Source organism: Phocoena sinus, chromosome 1 (assembly GCF_008692025.1).
Source record: "Phocoena sinus isolate mPhoSin1 chromosome 1, mPhoSin1.pri, whole genome shotgun sequence".
Classification (NCBI taxonomy): domain Eukaryota; kingdom Metazoa; phylum Chordata; class Mammalia; order Artiodactyla; family Phocoenidae; genus Phocoena; species Phocoena sinus.
The window spans coordinates 166,263,428-166,285,571 of NC_045763.1; positions in this window are offsets into that span (position 1 = coordinate 166,263,428).

Sequence of the window (22,144 nt, forward strand, 5' to 3'; positions counted from 1 at the left end):
ATGATACGTGAACAAAAGGATTACGGCAGAGTGATGTGGAAAGATGTGTTGTCTAATCAATGGAAGGGCCCGGATCGCGTTGTCACGCGATCCAGGGGATCTCTTTGTGTTTTTCCGCAGGATCAAGATCCAATTTGGGTCCCAACAAGATTCACAAGAGTCGTAGAAGAGGATCCCAAGGGCGATGGTGCTGGGCTGGATGGTGTTGATGGGCCTTTCCCTACTCAAGGCGGAGGACAAGATGTTTTGGGGAATTAGCCGGTCCTGGCCAGTTCCTCTACCGGTCCATTCCCATAGCAGAGTGCTTCCAATATTTTATTCCACCAGTTGTGAGATGAATACAGCCTGCACTGTATCGTTAGATGATAAATGGGTGCACTATAATGCTACAAATTTTGTTTTAAACAATACCCTTTGTTTTAGTTGGAATGCCTCTGTGGACTGCATTCATTTAGCTCGAAAAACCTTGACTGCCTGGAATAACCCGCTTACGGGAAATCAGGTTCCTCTGTCTATGCTAAATGAAGCCTTGACCAAAATATCACAGGGTCTGCTTTCTGGCTCTGGTACAGGGAACTCTGGCCAGGATGCAGTGAATGTTACCACCTTACTTTTGAGACATGAGGGCGTGGTCCCCCTACCGAACAATACAAGAAATTGCACTGAGTCTAACCGGACCAGGATTGCTCCTTATTGCGCTGCCATTGTCAATACACCTCCAATTTTTACCCCTTGCCAGGAACAAACTTATGCTACGTGTCAGCTTACCTCTGGATTTCAGTTTTCCCCAGGTTTACAGTCTTATGTAGGGAGACAAGAGACAGATGATAATAAGACGGTCTGGTACTATGAAGGGTGGCCTTTCTTTTCTTGGCTATTGAGAAATCCAGTAGGGGCAAGTACAGACATTTCCCCTTTTGCTATGTTACAAGATAGTAATGGCACCCTTTTTAATGTTAGTGGCGTGGCAAAAACGTCCAATGGGACACGATACAAGCTTAATGTGACCTCTTATGCATCTGAGTTATATAATTATTCCAGAGCGGCAGCTTCGGTTTGTGTACAGTCGCCATTTATGTTTTTATTAACTAATGATAGTCAGGATTGTCGTAACGACAGTGTATGCTGGCTATCACAATGTTGGAATGGCTCTGTGGCGCAGACTGCCTTATTGGTCAGGGTACCTACCTTTGTGCCCATCCCAGTCCAGGCAGACCCCAATAATTTTCCTCTTTTGAATTTGCTGCGCGAAAAGCGAGACTTTGGCGTAACAGCTGCCATAGTCACCGTGGTCGCGATATCTGCTGCTGCAGCGGTCACCGATGGAGTGACCATGGCTAATCAAGTACAAACTGCACAGGCGGTAAATACTATAGTCTCCCGAACCTCCCGGATCTTGGAGGATCAAAATAAATTTAATAATCATCTGATGAATGGGATTTTATCACTTAATCAGCGAGTAGACTTGCTGGAAGAAACCGTGGAGGATGTTTACAGCATCCTACAAGTAGGATGTGTACAAAAGCTGGACCATTTCTGTATCACGCCTCTTCCTGTTTCAGATGCCCTGAACCGGAGCAGGGAGATTGGCAATTTCCTGGGAGGCAATTGGTCCCGAGAGGCTGAATTGATGCTGTTAAACCAGAAGATACAGATTAAGACTTTAAATGCTACTAGGCTATACCCCGTTACGCTTGGGGACTTTACTACCTGGCTGTCCTCTGCCTTTACCTTCTTTAAGGAGTGGATCGGTGTAGGGATGTTTGCAGTGTGTTGCATGGCAGGACTTGTGGTGTGCCTGTGGTTGATATGTCGTTTGCGAACTCGGACAAGGCGAGATAAGATGTTGTTCACGCAGGCATTGGTGGCCATTAGTAAAGGCGACTCCCCTGGCGCCTGGATCTCCATCTTGAACGACCCGTAGTGATTGCCCTTGCACAAAACGGTTTATGACCATTGCACTTTTGATGGGAATCACGCGGCACATCAGCCCCTGCACTCCGCGGTCTGTATGGACATTGCACGACGGGGAGGGTGATGAGCCAGCTTCTCGAACCAACTCGTGCTCAGCGAGCATCCCATGGGGTGAGCGCTTGTGCGGGCATTGTTCGAGTTCAGCTCCTGGGTCTAAGAAAACAAAAAGGGGGAGATGTGGGAAGCCGTTGTTCTGCCATGTCGCAGATAACGGGAAGCCGTTGTTCTGCCATGTCGCAGATAACGGTTATCAGGGAGTAGCCCAAAGGCTATGTGCCACACATGCGCCACGACGAGCCAATATGCTAATGAAGGATCAGAATTGCAACCAATAAATTGTGAACAGCACATATCTTGTTGAGTTAACCAGCCAACCACAGGTTGCCACAGGTTATAGTGCATTATAAAAGCCAGTGTAAACAAGGCTCGGGGTCTTCCTTCCATCTGTCTGAAACCAAGCTGTACTCCAATAAAGTGTGATGCGAGAAGAATCTAGCGTGTGGTGATTCGTCATTCTGCTGGTCAGAAGCGGCTCGCCGCACTGATTCCCATTATCTATAATTTATTTACTTATTTGTTCAATTTTAGTGTAAGTGAAAAGTGGTTTCAGAGTTCAGCAACCATTTTTAAATTTTTGTGTTTACTTTCTTATTTCTTGATCTTTATTTTATGTAGTAATCAGTTCTTGTTTCAAGGATGCAATATGCTTTTTCATGTTCTCAGGCCATTAGTTATAATTTTCTGAGGTTTTCCTTCTCTTTTATCTTTTTTATTCTTTCTCTCTGTATTTGTGTGTGTCTGTATTGTATGTGTTGTATGTTTGTATTGTGTGTATATTGTATGCTTTGGTTTACATGTTGAAGAACTTCTCAAGTGTCTTGTAAACCTTTGTTGTCTATGCATATTTAAGAGTGGGACACTATGTGATGGCCGTTGTCGGCGTGTGTACGGGGTGGCGCCACAGACCGCGCAGCGGCTAAGCACTGAATCTTGGCAGACAAGCCCTGGGAGAGGACTAACTAAGCAGTGACAGCCCAGAGGGCCTGGGATGTGGTCAAGGTGGGGTAGCGATAGCCATGGAAAACAGTATGGAGGTTCCTTAAAAAACTAAAAGTAGAGCTACCATAGGATCCAGCAATTCCACTCCTGGGTATATTTTCAGAAAAAACAAAAATAATTTGAAAAGATACATGCATCTCAATGTTCATAAGAGCGCTATTTATAATAGCCAAGACATGGAAACAACCCAAGTGCCCATTAACAGACAACTGGCTTAAGAAGATGTGATACACACACACACACACACACACACACACACACATATATACACATAATGGAATATTACTCAGCCATAGAAAAGAATGAAACATTGCCATATGCAGCAACATAGATGGACCTAGTGAGTATTATACTTAGTGAAGTCAGTCAGACAGAGAAAGACAAATATATGATATCACTTATATGTGGAATCTAAAAAATAATACAAATGAATCTATATACAAAGCAGAAACAGACTCACAGACATGGAAAACAAACTTTTGGTAACCAAAGGGGAGGGCTGGGGGAGGGATAAAGTAGGAACATGGGATTAAGAGATACAAACTACTATACATAAAATAGATAAGCAACAGAGATTTGCTGTATAGTACAGAGAACTGTATTCAATATCTTATAATAACATAATGGAATATAATAAAGAAAACTGAATCACAATACTGTATACCTGAAACTAACACAATATTATAAATTAACTAGATTTTAATAAAAAAAAGGAAAGAGGGGGGCCCTAAAGGCTGATTGCAGTTTATGTGTGTTAGGGGTGGGTCAGGGGGATGAATGGGAATAGAGGAGACGTAGAGTCTGGAGGGATTCACTGCAGATTGATCTTTCACTGGGGACCCCCAAGTTTCAGTATCTAGAGATACTTTCTTTGGGGTCATTAAATCTCTTTATCAGGTGAGGCATGAGGGCATGGCTTAAAGAACATTGAGTGGGATGCATAAGCTGCTTTGTTTGGGGTTTGCTTTTCTTAGTAGATTGCAATCTGATTCAGTCAGGATTCTGACAAGAAACAGAAAGTCCACTTAAGTGGTATATTAGTTTGCTATGGCTGTTGTAGCGAATTACTGCACAGCCCGTGCTTAAAACAACAGGAATTTATTCTTTCACAGTTCTGAAGGCTGGAAGTCCAAAAACCAAGGTGTCAGCAAGCCCACCACGCTCCCTCCAGAATCTCTGAAAGAGAATCCTTCCTTGCTTCTTCCAACTAATAGTGGCTCCATGAGCTCTTTGGCTTGTGTCTGATAACTACTCTAAATTTCTGCTTCCATCTTCACATGGCTTTCTCCTCTGTGCTTTTGTCTTCTCTTCTGTCTCTTGTAAGGAAATGTATGGAATTTAGGGCCCATTTGGATAATTTAGGATAATATCATCTCTAGATCACATCCCTGTGGACTCCTTTTCCATGCAGGTTGTGGAGGTTAGGACATGGACGTAAAATAATCATATTAAGGGTTATTAGAGGAACCAGCATAAGCATTAAGGCACCCATGGACTTAGCAACAGCATGAAGGCATTACCTCTCTAGGCTTCAAGGAGAAAGGGAAGAAAACTGTTATAGGACCTTAGTGAGAGATAGTGCCTTAGAGTAGAATCCTAGCACTAATTGCAAAGGGATAAAGCCACTGCCATAGTTGTGGTATAGAAGAGAGGAAAGAGTGAGGCAAGGTAGACCTTGACTCCTCCTTCTTCTTGCCTGCCAGTATCTTGATTGTGTCTACCACTGACCAAACCCAGATGGAAACCAAAGGACCTGGGAACTGGAAGATTCAGTCCATAGGGATTATCCCCAGCAGCTCAGAGCAGATCAGAGAAGGTAAGGAGAATGGATCTTGGTAGGAGAATGGAGAATAACCAACTCAGGGTGTTTCTTTCTTCTTCAGTCCTTTATCTTTGATTCCTAGAACAAAAGTTCACTAATCCACAAGTCAAATGAATAAATAAAAGAAAGGTTGAATAAGAGACTTATAAATAAGACAAATGTCTTGGCAGTGAACATCTATAACTGAGATGCAACCAAATCAAATGGAAGTCCTTTTCTTTATTAGATTTTGGACATCCAAACACATTCATAGCTATGTGATTTATTTTCTATTTTTTATTTTAAAATACAGAAATCTACAGAGAACAAATATATAGCATATTGAATTATTTTAAGGTCAAGACGCTTGTAACTCTACCCAAGTCAATAGTAGAATTTTGGTAGCCCCTCAGAAGCACTTTTATATATTTTATCTCAATTACAGCCCCCTCCATCCTCCAAACATAGAGAATATCCTTATTCTTTTAAATAGTAATCACTTCCTTGCATTTCTTTAGGATTTTATCACCTTGGCAGTATAGTTTAGACTTGCCTATTTTTTTAAAAAAAAGCTTACTTTTTCTTTTAAGTCTCTTTTAATTAAAAGAAAATTAATTGTGGCGAAGTACACATAACATAGAATTTTACCATTTTAACCACTCTTAAACGTACAGTTCAGTGACATTAAGTGCCCTCACATTGTTGTACAACCATTACCATCATCTGTCTCTTTTCATGTTGAAAACGGAAACTCTGTAGCCATGAAACAATAACCCATTTACCTTCCTCCCAGCCCCTGACAGCTATTATTCTAATTTTGTCTCTATGAATTTGACTATTCCAGGTACTTCATATAAGAGGAATCATGTAATATTTACCGCTTTGTGACTATATTATTTCACTTACATAATGTCGTCAAGGTTCATACATGCTGTAGTATATGTCAGAATTTTCTTCCTAAAAAGGCTGAATAATATTCCACTATATGGTTATACCACATTTTGTTTATTCATTCATTCATTGATGGACACTTGGGTTGCTTCCACCTTTTGGCAATCATGAATAGTGCTGCTGTAAACATAAGTGTACTAAGCCTCTTTATATCTAAAGTGTTCCACTCCAATTTATCCATTTTTTAAAAATTGTGTGTTGAAGAACTAGTTGCTTGAACTCTAGGGTTTCCCATTGCCTGGATTTTGCACATTGCACATTCATGGTGCACTTCAACCTGTTCCTCTCTCCTCTGTATTTCTTGAAAATGGGCCGCTAGATCCAGAGTCTTTATTAGTCTCAAGTTTAATGTCTTTAGCAATATTATAGACAGTGGTGTCATGCTCTCTCATCAGGGAGCACATGAGGTCTGGTTGTTGTTTTTGGCTTCAATGTTATTAACCATTAATGACATAAATTCATTGGGGGTTGCAAAATGGTGATATTTGCATTCATTTTGTTTTCATTTATTCACTACAATACTTTTATAAAATGATTCTCTCCTTCATGTACTATTTAGTTACCCAGTGGCGTAGTTCATAGAGGAAAAAAGCAGGATAAATACTTGATTCTTTCTTTTTACATATCCAGTTTTCAAAGCAACTGATTTTTACATTATTTTGAACATCCTTGTCAACACAGACATTTTAAAGTATTTTATGAATTTCAAAACATTATGACTGTTACTTATTGAAGCTCAAATTATTCTATCTTTGGCCAATGGAAATGTTTCCAAGTTAGCTCCTAAGTCCTTTTCATGAGATCCCAATAGTCTATGATAGCTTCCTTGATTTTTGGTATGTCAAGACATTCCAAGGTCTTCTTGTCTTTTACTGCCTCAGATGTATAATCAGCTATTTCTCCAAGAAGCATTGATGCCCCTTAATGAGAATTGTACATCAAAAGCATAATCTGGATATTGAGGATGCTCATTGTTACTGGCTGGTTCATTGTTTCTAGGCATTTTGAATGGACAGGTGGATCTATCTATTTACCAACCATCTATATATTACTCTGTGAGTTCGTAATCATAGTTCCAGTCCAATTCAGAACCACAGGGCTTTTACTTAACTTGCTGATATTACCTCTGTATCTCCTTTCTAACACAACAAAATCCTAGTTCTGAATGACACAGGGGGTTGTAGAATTTAAATAACCCAAGATTAGTTGTTTTATTCCATATTCAATATAATAAGCTCGGAATACTAATAGCACTAATTATGATTATTTTCATACAAAATTTGTATAAGCTATACCTCTATCTACTGAAGTTTTTAAATAGTTACTCTGTATCTACATTGTCAGATCACCACATATTATAAACTCTCTATTTTAACACTCATGTAGCCTTAGTTCTCCTAGTAACTGTATATAACACACATCAACAGTCCTCATATCGATGTCTGCTTAGTCATTTTGGTTGTCTGAAGCTAATTCTCTAAGTAGATTTCCTTAGGAAAGGCTCATAGGAGAATATGTTGGAGTTTTTGCACATTGATGGCCGTATTCCTGTATACTGAATATAGTCTGTATTCTTATCCTTTCACACCTGGCTTTTAATTGCCTGTTACTTACTCTCAGCTGTTCATTATCTTTTTAAAGTACACCAGTGGTGTTCAGAAATACTCATCCAATATTGTTATCTTTTTATCTACTACTTGCTCCCTACCTCTAAATTTTCTGATACATGGTTTCTGCTAGAGCATTCCTTCACCACTGAGTTGGCCACTGGGTGACAGGAACCTGTCATATTCTAACAAAGAATATGTCTTCTGAGGCAAAATTCTCAGCAACATGTTGTATTCTTTTAATATTCATTTATTTTTTTAAAAATTTAGCTATGCTCCTTTAAATTATAGTGTTTATCAATTATTGTTTCCTTGTGCTCATTTTCTTCTTTGGAAACTTCTATCTCTATATTATAGGTCTTCTTTTTCTTTTTTCCAATATTTGTCAAAATGTTTTTATAACTTTCTTCAGTTCATTTCAATTTGTAGAGTATTTTTTTTCTTGTCACACTCTATTTCTCTTAAGGCATTTTTTGTTGGGTTTATTTGCTGTTGTATACCTTCCAATTTAGTTATTTTCTGATAATATTTTTTTCTTTTATTTTGTATACTTCTTGAGAACTTATGAGCTTTGTACTTATGATTTATGTGTCCTTCATGTTTTATGTACTTTCTTAATTATCTTCAGTTGATTTAAAATAGTATATTATAGTTTTAATCTATTTGGGGAAGGTATATTTATTTCTGACGTGCTGTGCTGTCATTTTCTGTAGCGGCGTTATTCTGATTCTTACTGTCTTATTTCATTGTCTATAGCATATTATTCTGCTTCTCGTTCTATTTTTTCTTGTATCAATTTTGTGTGGCATTTGACTTTGATGTTTTTCTATTGTTAATTTTCCTATGAAGTTAGTTTATTTGCACTCTCAGGCAAAGGTTGAGTAGTTCAGGTAGCATTTTATTTTATTTTATTTTTTAACTTTGTAGAGCTCCCTCTTTGATGCCTTCTGTGAAATTTTGAAAATAGAGGGCTCCATCCCCCATGCCACTTTTATCTAAATCTTCTCTTTCCTTTGTTGCTATTCTCCTTATGCCAGCCTATTGTGATTTCACTCCCCATAGTTTATCCTGTCGGGCACCCTGTCATGGAAGGATACTCTGGCTGTCTAGTCTCAAGAGTTTTCTGGGACTAGGTTACGTCTGCCCTTGAGAACTTGGCAGAGGTGCCCTTGTACCACCTGCTTTTGAAGTGGTCAAACCTCTGCTAGTTTCAAATTGTCCACACTGTCTTCTAGTGAAGATCTTTTGGCTATTTTGCATTCTCCTGCTCTAGGATTTTAAGACTCTTCACTGATTCCATTTTCTTTTTCTCACACAAATGCCAAAATCACACAGCCTTCTGTTGGCCATTTGGAAGGAAGATCCAAAATCTATGCTGCCACCACTGTCATCATCCTTGTAGAATCACACATCATTTAAAAAAAATGTTAGTTTTCTCCCTCTCTGCAAATATCTTAAATGTGATTCACTGTCTGGTCTTGACATGCGTTTTCACCAAGATTCCTGCTGAAACTTAAATGATACATTTGTCTGTTTCTGCTTCAGTTGTTTCTCCCACTCCCATCCATCCTTCCTTCATGAGGTCATATAATGTTTCTATCATGTTATTAAAAGTGACATTTCCATTCTCAGGTAACTTCTGATTTCAAGTTCAGTGTCCTCACAGACCCTTCGAAGTCCTAATTTTTTTCAAACTCTCCTTCTCTTCCCCAGGAACTTCTAACCACCTAATTCTCCTCTAGCTTACTCCTTTCTGGAACGTACCCTCAGATCCAATTAGAAATAATTGCTAATCTTCGCATGGGTGTCACTTGTTTGTTCCTGTTTCTTTCTCTTAACAAATTCTATTTGCCTCAACTTCCCTTATGTCTTTCAAAATATGCTCCAAGTATAGCTTCTCAACCGTGTATGGCACACTCTTGCCAACTAATTTTCGTTAAGCCAGAGAAGTATGGAGTGGACCAGTTTAACTGTGATTCTTCAGCACATTTCAGTACTTCAAATCTAGATCAGTTTATGCTTATGTCTTTTATTTTCATGTGTTTCTTAGACTATTAGATATTCTTTCCTGTGTACCGTGTCTGAAGTCTGGCCTCCAACTCCTGTCAAGCTTCTCTTAAATATTTGAAATGGATTAAAAGGGGAGATTATATGGGGATATCAGGAAGCTGGCAAAATTCATTGACTTTTGAAAAAAATATCAAAGTTTATGTGAAATCTCCATTCCCAGTTCACCTGGAATTGCTGTTTATTCACTGGGAATGACTAGCCTGATTCAGACTCAGCCAGTAGCAATTTTAGTCTCTAGATTCTTTCTTTCTTTAAAGAAATTATCCCATTTGCTTCTAGGAAGGATTGAAGCAGCCTCCACCAAAGAGTGGTATGATAAAAGGCAATTAAAAGGAAAACAGAAAATCTAAAACCTTTTAGAAAAAAAAATGTGGTAAATATATTAACCACCTAGATTAATATTGTCAGTAGAATAAAAAAAAGATGAACTTATATTTCTAACAGCCAAGGCAAACAGCAAAAATATAGTTATGTAAGCCTGGTTAGCTGGTAAAAGGAAACATAACTTTACTCAAGACAAAAGTTTTCATGAGGTTGTGAAAAGTAGGAAGGGTACAGAAAAGGATGGCGAGTCAGAGGATCTCAGTTTTGATCCCCTTACCTTGACTTACCATCTACGTGATCTTGGGAAATTTAATCTAGCCTCTACCTCCTTACAAATAAAATGGAAATAACAACTCAAATTGCAGAGAGTCCTTGTAAAGATCAAAGAGAAATAACTATGCAAGTTATAATGCTAATTCAGACATTTCCTCATCTTTTCCCTCCTTTCCCATCTTCCAGGTCCTGTGTCACAACCAGCCATTCTGGAGTCCAAGATGGTCACAAGTGTGTTTCTCAAATGCTAATGTACAAGCCTCCACACCCTTCCTGCCAGCAAAGCCATTGGGAATGTGCAGGGAGGTGGGACCCACTCACACTGATGCTTCTTCACCCTTGATCCCGTCTTGGAGCACATAGAATCATTGCTACTTCCCCTGGCCTTTGCTGATACCACGGTTACCTGTGTACCCACAATTGTCACTGCCATCCTGGATCCTGCTAATGAATGACAGCCTTCATGAATCCAAGTAGCACTGTGGTCTCTAGAATCCTCCATTCATCAAAGCCAGTGTGGAGCATGTCTCTTTCTTTACACTGTGTCCACTGGGTACCGAAAGCCACATTGCTTTGGATCCCATGTCTCACAGATATGAGTGAAAACAATTCACTTTCACTTTGCTACTTACAGAGCCTGTACCTTCCCCATAATTCCCCACTCAGCCTGGGGTCTGTGAGATTGAGTTAAAAGTATGAAGGGCCAAGAAACACCTTGCAGCCTCAGGATCCAACCCTTGCCCCACTTTGTACCCTGCTGGCATCTCCCTGCTTCAATGAATGAAGCAGTGTTATGGGACAAGTTTGTGGGCCTTATTCTCTACTCCTTTAGGATGAGTTTTCCCCAAGGATACCCCTTGGCTCCTCATACAAATATTCCCTCCAGCCTTCCCAAGGAGGACTCGGACGTGTCTGATAGCAGAGCGGACTGTAGCACTGGCTCAAGCCAAGAGACCTATGACACGTGGATCATAGGTGGCAGACCCCCAGAGGTAGAGGGTGAAGAGGGCATGGACAAATAAGAAAAGGGAGAGAAGGGACAGGCACTCAGAAACCCTGCCCAGAAGGAAAGGGACACTGTAAACATTGAGTAGTAGAAGGATAATTGTATAATGAACGAGGATATGGAATCTGTATGGCTGAACTTCACTTGGAAGTTTTCAGTCTTGTTAAATGCCATCACATTTACACAGTCAAACTCAGTTATGGATGCAAATAAACAGGGGCATTTAAATTCAGGTCATTTTTGTTTTAGTCATTGTATTTAAAGGAAGTATAATATAAAAGTTTAAAGTATGGACTTTTAAATCAATTAAATGTGGGATTGAGCCCTTCCTCAACCACTTCCCCAACTTTATTTAAGTTCACTAACTTCTTTAGCTCTCACCTCTGTATAGGGAATGTGAGTGTTTATATGCGGCAGGGCAATTATGAATATTAGATAAAATATTGTATGTAAAACTCTTAATATAGTTCATGACGAAAAATAAGCATTTGGAATAACAGTTTCCATTTTCCATTGTATGTATAAAAATGGAGCTATATCGGGGAGGGCAGTCAGATACACACCACTGTTATAGGAAGCTCAGGAAGGAAGGTTAGCAGTGCAGGGTCTTTTCCCAGCAGAGGTTTTACTTATTTAAACTCTGTGCTACTAGAGAAACTCCATAAAAATGTGTGCAGTATTTCCAGTGGCTTTGGAGAAGAACAAACTCCAACCCTCACTTCAGAATAGAAAATGAGAGAAAAGAGTCCACTTCCAGAAGGGCAGCCAGCTGCATGGAGAATAACTATGGTCCATTGTGGGAACTCACCAGTTTTCTAAAGATTTTACATTTCCTAAAACATACAGCGGTAGTCGCAGGGCTGCAGTAAGTATAGATAATAAAGCAAAATTAGGACTGAGAAGAGTACAAAGATGTGACCTAAATCATGTCATACTTGCTTACACCTTTCATAAGCTCTAAGGCGCTGAGAAAGCAAGTGTCTCCACCAGAAACACAACATCCAGCTGCCCTCAAAGAGTCTCTAGGATTGTGGAGAGAAGCAGGTGACGTTTCAGATGGGAAAGTGCTCACAGAACTAAATGGAAAAACTGGGGAAGGAGGAATGTTTAGGAGGAAAGCACAATTGCCTCTGTTAATTTTAAAGCTGTGATTAGTGGGAATGTCTCTATGTAGGAAGGAGGAGCAGTAGGTCATGGCCTTGACCTTGTCCCACAAGCTTTGCCTTCCCTGTTCTTTCATTATTAACTCTGCTCCCACCTACCTGCCTTGAATAGGTGCTTTATGGAGGGCTGTTTCTCCTTTAATGCCCTGGCTTTTCCTTTTCTTCCCTAGAGCACAGCAGAGCCAAGTCTGGAACATGAGTCCTTACCAGAGGCTCAGGAAGAGCACAAAGGTAACAAATGCAGGTAGTGTAACCACATTATGGTGGTACAGGCTGTGTGCTGTCCAACTCCAGGGGATGCCATGCACATGGGCTGGGATGACAATGTCCCCTGGAGCTGTGCCATGAGGCAGCCGTGCCTGAGGATATCTCAGAATTAGATCATCTGACTTAAGTGGCGTGTCTGTGTCTAAGCACGTCTCAGGTACCTGACCTCTCTCCTGTGGCCTCATATTAAAAACTAGCCTGAAGCCCACACTTAGAAATTTGTCCTCCAGAAGGTCCAAATCCTGGAAAATGAGGACCAGAAAGAAATGAGAATTTCTACACTCACTTGTAGAAAACCTGTCACCCAAGTTCTGGTTTCCTCTCTGAGGAACTAATTTGTCCCAAATTGATGGACACAAGAGGTGTTCCATTCAGAAGAAACTTTAGCCCATGATCCCAGTGAGACAAGGTGAGCATAACAATCACATACTGAAGTAAACAAGGAGGAGGTGGTCATGTTATAGAGGCACCTGCACTGACGCGCACCCAACACACGGCAGACACATCACATGCATCACCTTCACAACAACCCATCTTGCCTTCTTCTATTTCCCTTCTACAAAGAAGAAATCATCCGAGACGCTAAATAATTTGCCTGATGTTACAGTTAGTACATGGCAAATTTAGGATTAACCCAGATTCAAAGATCCAAAGTAGCACCAGATATTATTATTGCTACTTAATTCAAAAAGTGGCAGAGTAGGGCTTCCCTGGTGGTGCACTGGTTAAGAATCCGCCTCCCAATACAGGGGACATGGGTTCAAGCCCTGGTCCGGGAAGATCCCACATGCCGCGGAGCAACTGAGCCCGTGCATGACAACTAGAGAGCCTGAGCTCTAGAGCCCGCGAGCCACAACTACTGAGCAAACATGCCACAACTACTGAAGCCCACACACCTAGAGCCCATGCTCTGCAACAAGAGAAGCCATTGCAATGAGAAGCCTGCACACCGCAATGAAGAGTAGCTCCCGCACGCGGCAACTAGAGAAAACCCGCACGCAGCAACAAAGACCCAATGCAGCCAAAACTAAAATATAAATAAATTTATACGAAAAAAAAAAGAGTAAGTAGCCTTTAAAAAAATTTTCTTAAATAAGGACATTGAGATGACAAGACTAGTTTTTAAAATAAGGACACTGAGATGACAATACTATCTCAGAGTCTGGTTTTCAAGCTGACAAACAGTTAGGAAACTGTGTTTCCAGTTGGCCAGAGAGGCAGGAAAGAGAGTTTGCAATGCAATGCTGAGCCTGTGAGAAAGTTTATAGTCAGGAGGCTATGCTTCAAGCCCATAGCAGTGCTGACCTGCTATTAGGAGGCCCCTTGTTTGCAACCCAGAGAGCAGTTACCAAGATCCGTTTCTGAAGTGATGTAAATTTGCTGGCTCAGAGGGAGGTGACTCAGGAATAAGACCTAGCACTTCTTATGCTGCATTTCACCAGCTGAGTGGATGCCCCCTCCCTGCTTCAACTTGCCCTGCTCTCCTTCACCACATCACTTGGACGTTTCACGGGCACACCGTGCCCTTGCTTTCCACCTTGCCTTACACATCACATGCCTTAGTACAGCACACTGCTTCTGCAGGAGCATCTTTCCCCAGCTGATTAAAACCTCTCTCCTCTGCCTGACCAGCTCCTACTTAGCTTTTGGGATCTGGGAAGGCTTTTATCCACTCCCAAGATTGCAATAGCTCCCCTACCTACCACAACACACATACAGACACACACGACCCCAAAGCAACTTGTCCGCCTTTGGATTCTTTGCACTACCTTGTGGTGAGTCGTACAGATCCCAAACCACTTCTCCATAAGAGTAAAATACAAAAAGCTCTGAAAACTAAAATTTTTAACGTTAAGTCTAGTGCGGATTTATCCCATTTGGTGAGAATTGTCAGACATCTTCCTGTAGAAAAATTGACTTGTGTGGCTTTGGAGTACTGCCTTAGACCCCACTAGGAGTGTTAAAAAATATACCATATAGGCACCAGATTATCTTTCTAAGTTTGAAAAGAATGCTTTATTCTGAAATCTATCTGGACCCAGGAATGTTAAATAAGGAATTATGGGTCTGTCCTTTCCTGCACTGTTTCATTGTGTGCTATTATATTGTTTGTATTAGAGTGCCTTAGACTCTGAAGTCCCCGAGGACCAGAAACTGTACCTCATTCATCATTTTATCTCCTTTACCTACTAAAGTGTCTGTACATTATCAGTGTGTTTAAAGAATGAATGAGCAATAGAAGGACAAATGAATGAAGATATGGCAGTCTTGTAACTATGAATGAATGAAGATGTGGCAGTCTTCTAATTAAAGATGAGAAGCTGTCAATCCCCAGGTTGGTTAGGTATTCCTAGATTCTCCAAGACAGAGAATTTCCAGTGAACTAAGACTGGAAAAACTAGAAGAAACATTAAAATATTTTTCGTTCTTGAAACATATCAGCTTTCATTCATTCACTCATTCATTTATCTTAAAAAAATTGTTATACAACTATTCTGTGCCATATTTGAACAATAACAACAAATAGCAACAAGAGAAAGAGGTGAAAGACTTTGACACAGAGCAAGGGTTCAATCCAAATGAAGTCATTTATTCTCCCCATGTATGAAACACAATGTCTGTTTTAAAATCTTAGTCAAAAATAATGAAATTTTTGCTTGCGATTTGCTATTGATTTTTATATCATTTTACTCATGTGTAACACAATCTCTTCGTACCCCTTTTTATAAGTACTGAATAATTCTTCTTCTTTCTAAAGTATTATCTCACCATGAGTTTTGATGCAGATACTAAGAAATCAGGGAAAGTGTTATCAGCTAGGTTTTGGTCAGAAAACCAGAAATGAGGTATTTAGAGGTGGAAGAAGTTTAATACAGCATGTTAGAGGCTTACACACCTCTCTGAAGCTCTCATGCCACCAGTGTCACTGATTCTTAGAGGGCACCCAGAGACACTGAAGGCCCATGATTGCAGCTCCCTGTCTCACCAAAGTGGGTGAGTCTCAGGAAGCCTGAAAAATCGTCTACAAATCTCTTTCGCGTCTGCCTATAGGAGTCATAGTAGATTGTTACCTTCTTCTCTTCCACTTCCTGTATCTCATGCAAACACCTCTCATTGGTGGAATTTATGCAAAAGGAATCTGAGAAATATAGTCTCTAGACTTTAAGCCCCTATAGCACATGGGACAACTGACAAGGAAGGAGTTAGCCCTAAGTATAAACAAAGATATCCACCAAGGCAAATCTTCCTCGTAATTGTTGCACTTTTGCCCAAGCATTTCATTTCAATTCCTCTATAGGTCTTCAGGAATTAAAACAAACAAACAGGAGGAAGAGAAGAACAAATAATCTTCTTCACTGAAGGTGGTTTATTTTGTTTTCTGAATTTTTTTTAAATATGACTTTAAAAAGTCAAATGACAACATGAAAACAGTTATAACTGAATGATCTCAAACAGTGCTTGGTAAGTGGCTTTGTGAAGCTCTAGTGGATTAGGTCTCAAATAAAGACTAACATATGGGGGACATTTCAGGTTTAAGTACAGAACTCAAAGGGGACTGAATTTATGTGGTCATTTCTTATATTTGGTGCTATTTTTTTTTTTAAGCGACTCTATGCTCTCTGAGGTCTTCTTGGACTTCTAATGCAGTTTTAGGAAAATTGCGGGAAAATATAGTCCTGGAGCAGTGACAGATTATAGTATATGTATACATATAGCTGATTCACTTTGTTATAAAGCAGAAACTAACACACCATTGTAAAGCAATTATACTCCAATAAAGATGCTAAAAAAAAAAAAGAACTATTCCTCAGTTGCTTTAGAAGCATTCTCCTCTTAAGGAGCTACAAAAATTTATAAAAATAGCTATTAAAATGATAATGAAAGGCTGCTGTTTTCCAGGCTCCAGATGAGCTGAACACAAAAGTCAGGGTTTAGTGAAATGACTAAAGGTGTATTGGATCCTGAGTAATGGCTTTCACAACAAAGTTGGACAGAAATGGGTAAACTTTCCTTTTAGATTTTGCACAGTTTGCCTAATCTTTGTTGATACAAATCGTCACAAATTACCACCTTAGACCATGAAGCAACCCCTGTTCAAGATATGAGTATTCAGATCGTTGAAGTCATGAGGAATGAGCAATTTCATGCCAGCATATTTATAATAAATGTGCATTTTAATAAGCTCTGCTTTTACACTTTACAACCTTTTAAAAGGAAAGACACCCTGTAAACCTAGTCCCATAGATTTTCCAAATTACCCATGGTATACTCAGCAAATTAAAATTAATATTAAGCATGAGCACATTGAAAGATGACATTACTCAGCAAACCTCCAAAGGGTTCCAGATTCTTTGAAATGATCCATTTCTCTCCAAGATTTATGAGCTTCCTGTCAATGAGTTTAACTGGATATTTATTGAAATTAATAGCAGCTGCTGCTGATTGAACAGGCTTTACTTAAATTTTGTTTTTATCGTTTATAGTTGTTTTCCCTTGTCTTACCTTTCCATGTTGCATGCTGATGAAGCCACTAGCAAAATGGATGGGGAAATCTCTTCCATGGGATCAAGAAAAGACTCTCCTCACCAACCTTCACAAAATGGGAAAATACTGACAATGATAGATTACCTCCTATCCCCAACTCATCACTGTTCAGGTTTTTGAAAAGCTCATTTTCATGCACAGCCTTGGGGATTAAGGGCAGAATCTCCATAGACATACAGCCTGTGTTCAGACCTGTATCATCCATGTATTTGCTCTGTTATCCCAGGCAAGTTCCTCAATAATTCTCTGTGCCTCAGTTTCCTCACTTAGAGTAGAACTGATAATAATACCCATAGGCTTAGAACCTGCCTAGCACAGGGTCTGGAACTTGCTAATGTCTCAGTAAAAATTAGTGCTTATTAATTTTTTTCTCTACAGGGAAATTCAAATTATATGGCTATATTTTATTCCTCTTGCGATTAACAAACAACTATTCTTAAAACTGTACCAGACTCTGCTTTAATGTGACAAATAAAAACCTGGAGAAGTAGAAGTTCCTGCTATGAGAAAAGGGGAGATGCTTTTATTCCTGTTTCTTCTTCCTTCCACTCTTTGCCCCCAACTGCCATTTTGACATATTTTATAGACGTCTTTCTGGGGTTCTGAAGATCCTGCAAATACTTGAGTAGAAGGGGAAGTGTAGAGGAAGTGGGAGGAAGGAGAGGACAGCTTTCTGTAACGGATTTTTTTGGACTTGTTGTTAACTTCATAGTTACTTTTCCAAGCTCTCCTACACACTTGCATTTTTTTTTTTTCTCTTTCTTCATTCTGTGAACACTATTATTCACCAGGCATGGAGCTGGGTGCTGGAATTTCAAAGCTTATTTTTAGGAAGCCATTCCTCAAGAATCTTGCTCACTAGTGAAAAAAATAATATTTAAAAACCTAGTGCTTCTAGAAGCACATAGCATAGTAGTTATGTGTCCAGACTCTGGAACCAAACTTGATTTGAATCCTGCCTTTGGCAACTTAAATGTAGGTCAAGTTACTTTACCTCTTTTTGCTTTAGTTGTCCAACTGTAAAGCGGGACTGTAATAGCACTTAAGATTTTAAGGATTAAATGGATATATATATATATATATATATATGCACCCATAAGGATTAAATGGATATATGTATATATATACAGGCAAACAATTTCCTTTTACATATATATGTGTGTGTGTGTATATATATATGTATATATATATATGTATATATATATATATATATATATATATATGGGCTCTTCTTGTCTGGCTTATGAATAGATGTGTTGAACATTGAATAGATGTGTGTCTTTATTACTATATCATGACTTTAAAGTTTATTATGGGAAATTGTGGAATAAAGACAAGAGGAAGCAGACTTGCAAGGCAGATGACACATTTATCTTTGGACGTGTCAAGGTACTTTGTGGATGCCCAACTGGACATTCCTATTAGGCAGTTAGTTGGTCACACAGATCTAGCCCTCCAGCAAGTATTGCTGCCTAGAGGTAACGATTTAGACATCAGCAACATGTGAGTGAAGGTTGAAGTCATGGGTATGAATGGGGCCACTCAGGGAAAGTGTAGGGTGTGAAAAGAGATATGGTTTAGGACCACATCTCTGGAACAACATATATTTAAGAGCTGGGCAGAATTAGAGAGCTTGTGAAGGCAGAGGCCTGGCTAAAGAGGCAAAGAGTAGGTGGGGAGCATGTAGGGTAGTTGTGCTGGTGTGACAGGGGACCCAGATCACGAGCTGCCTTGGCTTTTTTGCATTTTCTTTTCTCTTAATTATCTCTGGCCCTGAGATTTGATTACCTGGATAGAAAACAACTAAGGATCAGCTAAACTTGCCCAGGGAGGAGTGGAAGAAGATGGGAGAGAGTAGAGATGACTTAGGCACTGCTTTTGTGACCCCTTCCATCCTCAAACACCATACCCTTAATAACACCTTCTGGATTCTTTTTTTTTTCTTTTTCTTTTTCTTTAACAGTTTGGACAGTTAGACTTCAAATATTGGGTCTCTCAGACCATATGTCAAAGACTGTACGTATGCCCCAAACCTTTTTTTTTAGTGGTTAGTTTCACACCGTTACTTGTCTCAGATTTGTTACATTTTATTGCTTTGTAGTCTAGGAGGAAATTGTCCTTGTCTGCAAGGTTAGATCTAGGTCACTGCCATATCTGCATTCTAGTTTGAGAAATAGGAGAGCAGAAGTAGAAGGCAGACAATTTCCTTTTAAGAAAGTGATTGAAAATTTTCACATTCCATTGGTTGGAACTTTGTCACATGGCTATGCATGGCTGGAAGAAAGGCTGGGAAGTGACTTAGAGGTACGGCCATTGTACATGGAAAACACTAGTCCTCTTAATTATCATCAGTATTCAACATGAGTAAATTCTATTGTCCAGGACTTGGGGAATCAGTGGCAAGTAAAAGTCTAGAGGAGGAGACAGATTAAGTAATTGTAACTTTTAAATTATAGTAGAGGAAAGACAAGATTCCAGTAGACAGGGAAGGGGGGCTCCTGAGGGAATCTAAACTATCCAGCTATCCAGAAGAGAGTCCTGGATGAAGTGATTTTTACATTAAGAGCTAAAAAATGACTAAATTTTATATAGCAAGAGAGGATAACAAAGGAAGTGTGTTCCTGGCTGAAGAAATAGTGTATGTAAAGACCTGGAGGCAAGGGAGAGTGAGGTAAAGCCTGGAGGAACCAGAATCAGTCCAGTCAAGCAGGAGCATTTTACAACATAAATGAAAATTCCGCAAAGAAGGCTGGAGAGCTTAGCACGGGCTGGATTGTCCAAGCCTAGGGGCTTGAGTTTATGGGTGATTAATTGGAAGGAGGAGGTCAAAAGTGACTCCAAGGACTTTGCTTCAAACAGCATGGTGGTGAATGAGGTTATTAACTGAGACAGAGGACAGCAAAGGCGAGATTTCAGGTGAGTGGGGGAGGGAGACATGGTCCTTTCAGCTCTGGCCAAACTGATTTGGGAGTCTTGACTGGACCTATAGACTTGAGAGTCATCTGCCTTTAGATGAATTGAAGCCACAGGAGTGGATGACTCTCATAAGAGTGTGTACAGAATGAGAAGCAAAAAAAGCCCTGGATAAACCCCAAAGAAATACAGACATTTTAGAGATAAGTCAGGAGGAAAGACAGAGAAGGGTGAAGCAGAGAGGGCCAGGTGGAGAATAGCCAGCATGGTGAAGTAAGAGATAAAGTCATCTGCTGAGAATGTGGGTGAAGGGTCATCACCACCACCCCAGGGCTCTGGCATCATGTGGGTTTGCCCAGCCTGCTCAGAAGAGCGAGTGGGACATAAATTATAATCTGTATTGGAAAACTTCAGTCTTCCCATTCCAACCAAAAGAGGACAGCCTCCATCTTACAGATATATACTCTGGTCCTGAGTGTTCTGCTCCTGAGGAAGTCAAGGGGTTCATATGAACCCCTTCAGGGGAAATAATATGTACTTTCTAGTTTTAGCATTATGGCAGTAACAGCCTGCAAGATGTTTTTAAGATCATCAAATGTCTAACATTCCTCAAAGGCCAGTATTACTGAATGAAGTGAGACTCTCAAGTTATGCTAATAAGATACAGTTCACTATACAGTGTGTTTCTTGCTCTTTAACTAATGAAGATGTTTCCATCTGTGACTCACTGAGAGAAGTCTGTAATACTTTTGCAAAATGTGCAATTGATACAAACTACTATGAAAATAGACGTATGAAATTTGGCATGTGACAATACAATATTTAAATGAGGACAGGCTAAAACAAACTTGAGCTATCTTTGGTCTCATATCAAAAGCCCAGGAAGGTCCTGCATTTTATTTTTTCTGATCAATGCAGAATGTATTCTGGCATTTCTCGACTAAGATTTTTTTATTAATTTTCTATTGGCCCAAGAAACTTTAGGGCCACAACCTCAAACATTAATAAAATAATATGGAGAAGAGCTAAAGGTACTAAATTTATGATCTATAATAGAAAATGGCTATTTTTATTTCTATAAATGGTTAAGTAATACGTATTCTATAAAATGGTTAAGTAATGCATAGTTTGTTGATGTAGTCACATATATTTACTGAGTGTAAACTATGTTCCTGCTTGGACTAGATGTTAGCTAAAACCCTCTAAAGGATTTCATTGAACTTGGGATATCAAAATTCCTTACCCTGACCTGCAAACCCTCACATAATCTGTCCCTATCCTACTTTAGGGATCTTTTCCTCTCTCTCCCTCCCCAACACTCACAATGTTTTAACCACACTGGCTTTCTATTTTGTTCTCAGCCACACCAGACTTACTCTGGCTTCAAATTACTGTCACTTTCTATTCTGCCAGTCCATAAATTTCATCCCGTATCTCTTCTCATGGCTGCCTCCATCATTCAAGTCTCAGCTCCACTTTCTTCCTCATTCTAGAAAACCTAATCTAAGTAAACGCCCCTTGCCCAGGCACTCCATCATAGTAACCTGCTTTATTTGGCTGAAGACGCTCATTACCATCTGAAACCATCTTGTTTTCTTGATTATCTATTCTTTCTCTCTCTTCAAGGTAAAGTCAGCAACCTGAGAGCAGGAAGTGGGCTCTCTTGTTCAAGACTGTATCCTCAGTGCCTGGAATGGTCCTAGATTAGGGTAAGCATTCAATAAAAGTTTGTTGAATGAATGCATGAATAGTGGTTATGAAGAAAACATAAAACCCTGGGAAATGGTAAAACCTAGGTAAAAATGGTAAAAGAAAATGTAAAACCTAGGTAAAAAATAATAATAAATAAACAAGATTCAACATTATATGTACACAGTGAATACAACTATGTATCAGTAGTTTATGCTTTAAAAATCTGAATAAATATATACAAACACACATACATGCACACACACAAATGTGAAAGATGCCAAATTTTTAATAAAAGTTAAACTGTATTTAAAAACTTTTTTTGAAGAAGTTGTATGAAGGCTCATACTCCAGTAGACACAAAACAACAGCACTTTCTCTCTTTGTTTAACATATAGGGAACTCAGACATAGGCAGCTCTGAGGCAGCTTTCCTGGAAACAATTTTCACATTCGAGCAACCCAAGAAACACAGGCATATGTGTTACTCACAACTCTTTGTT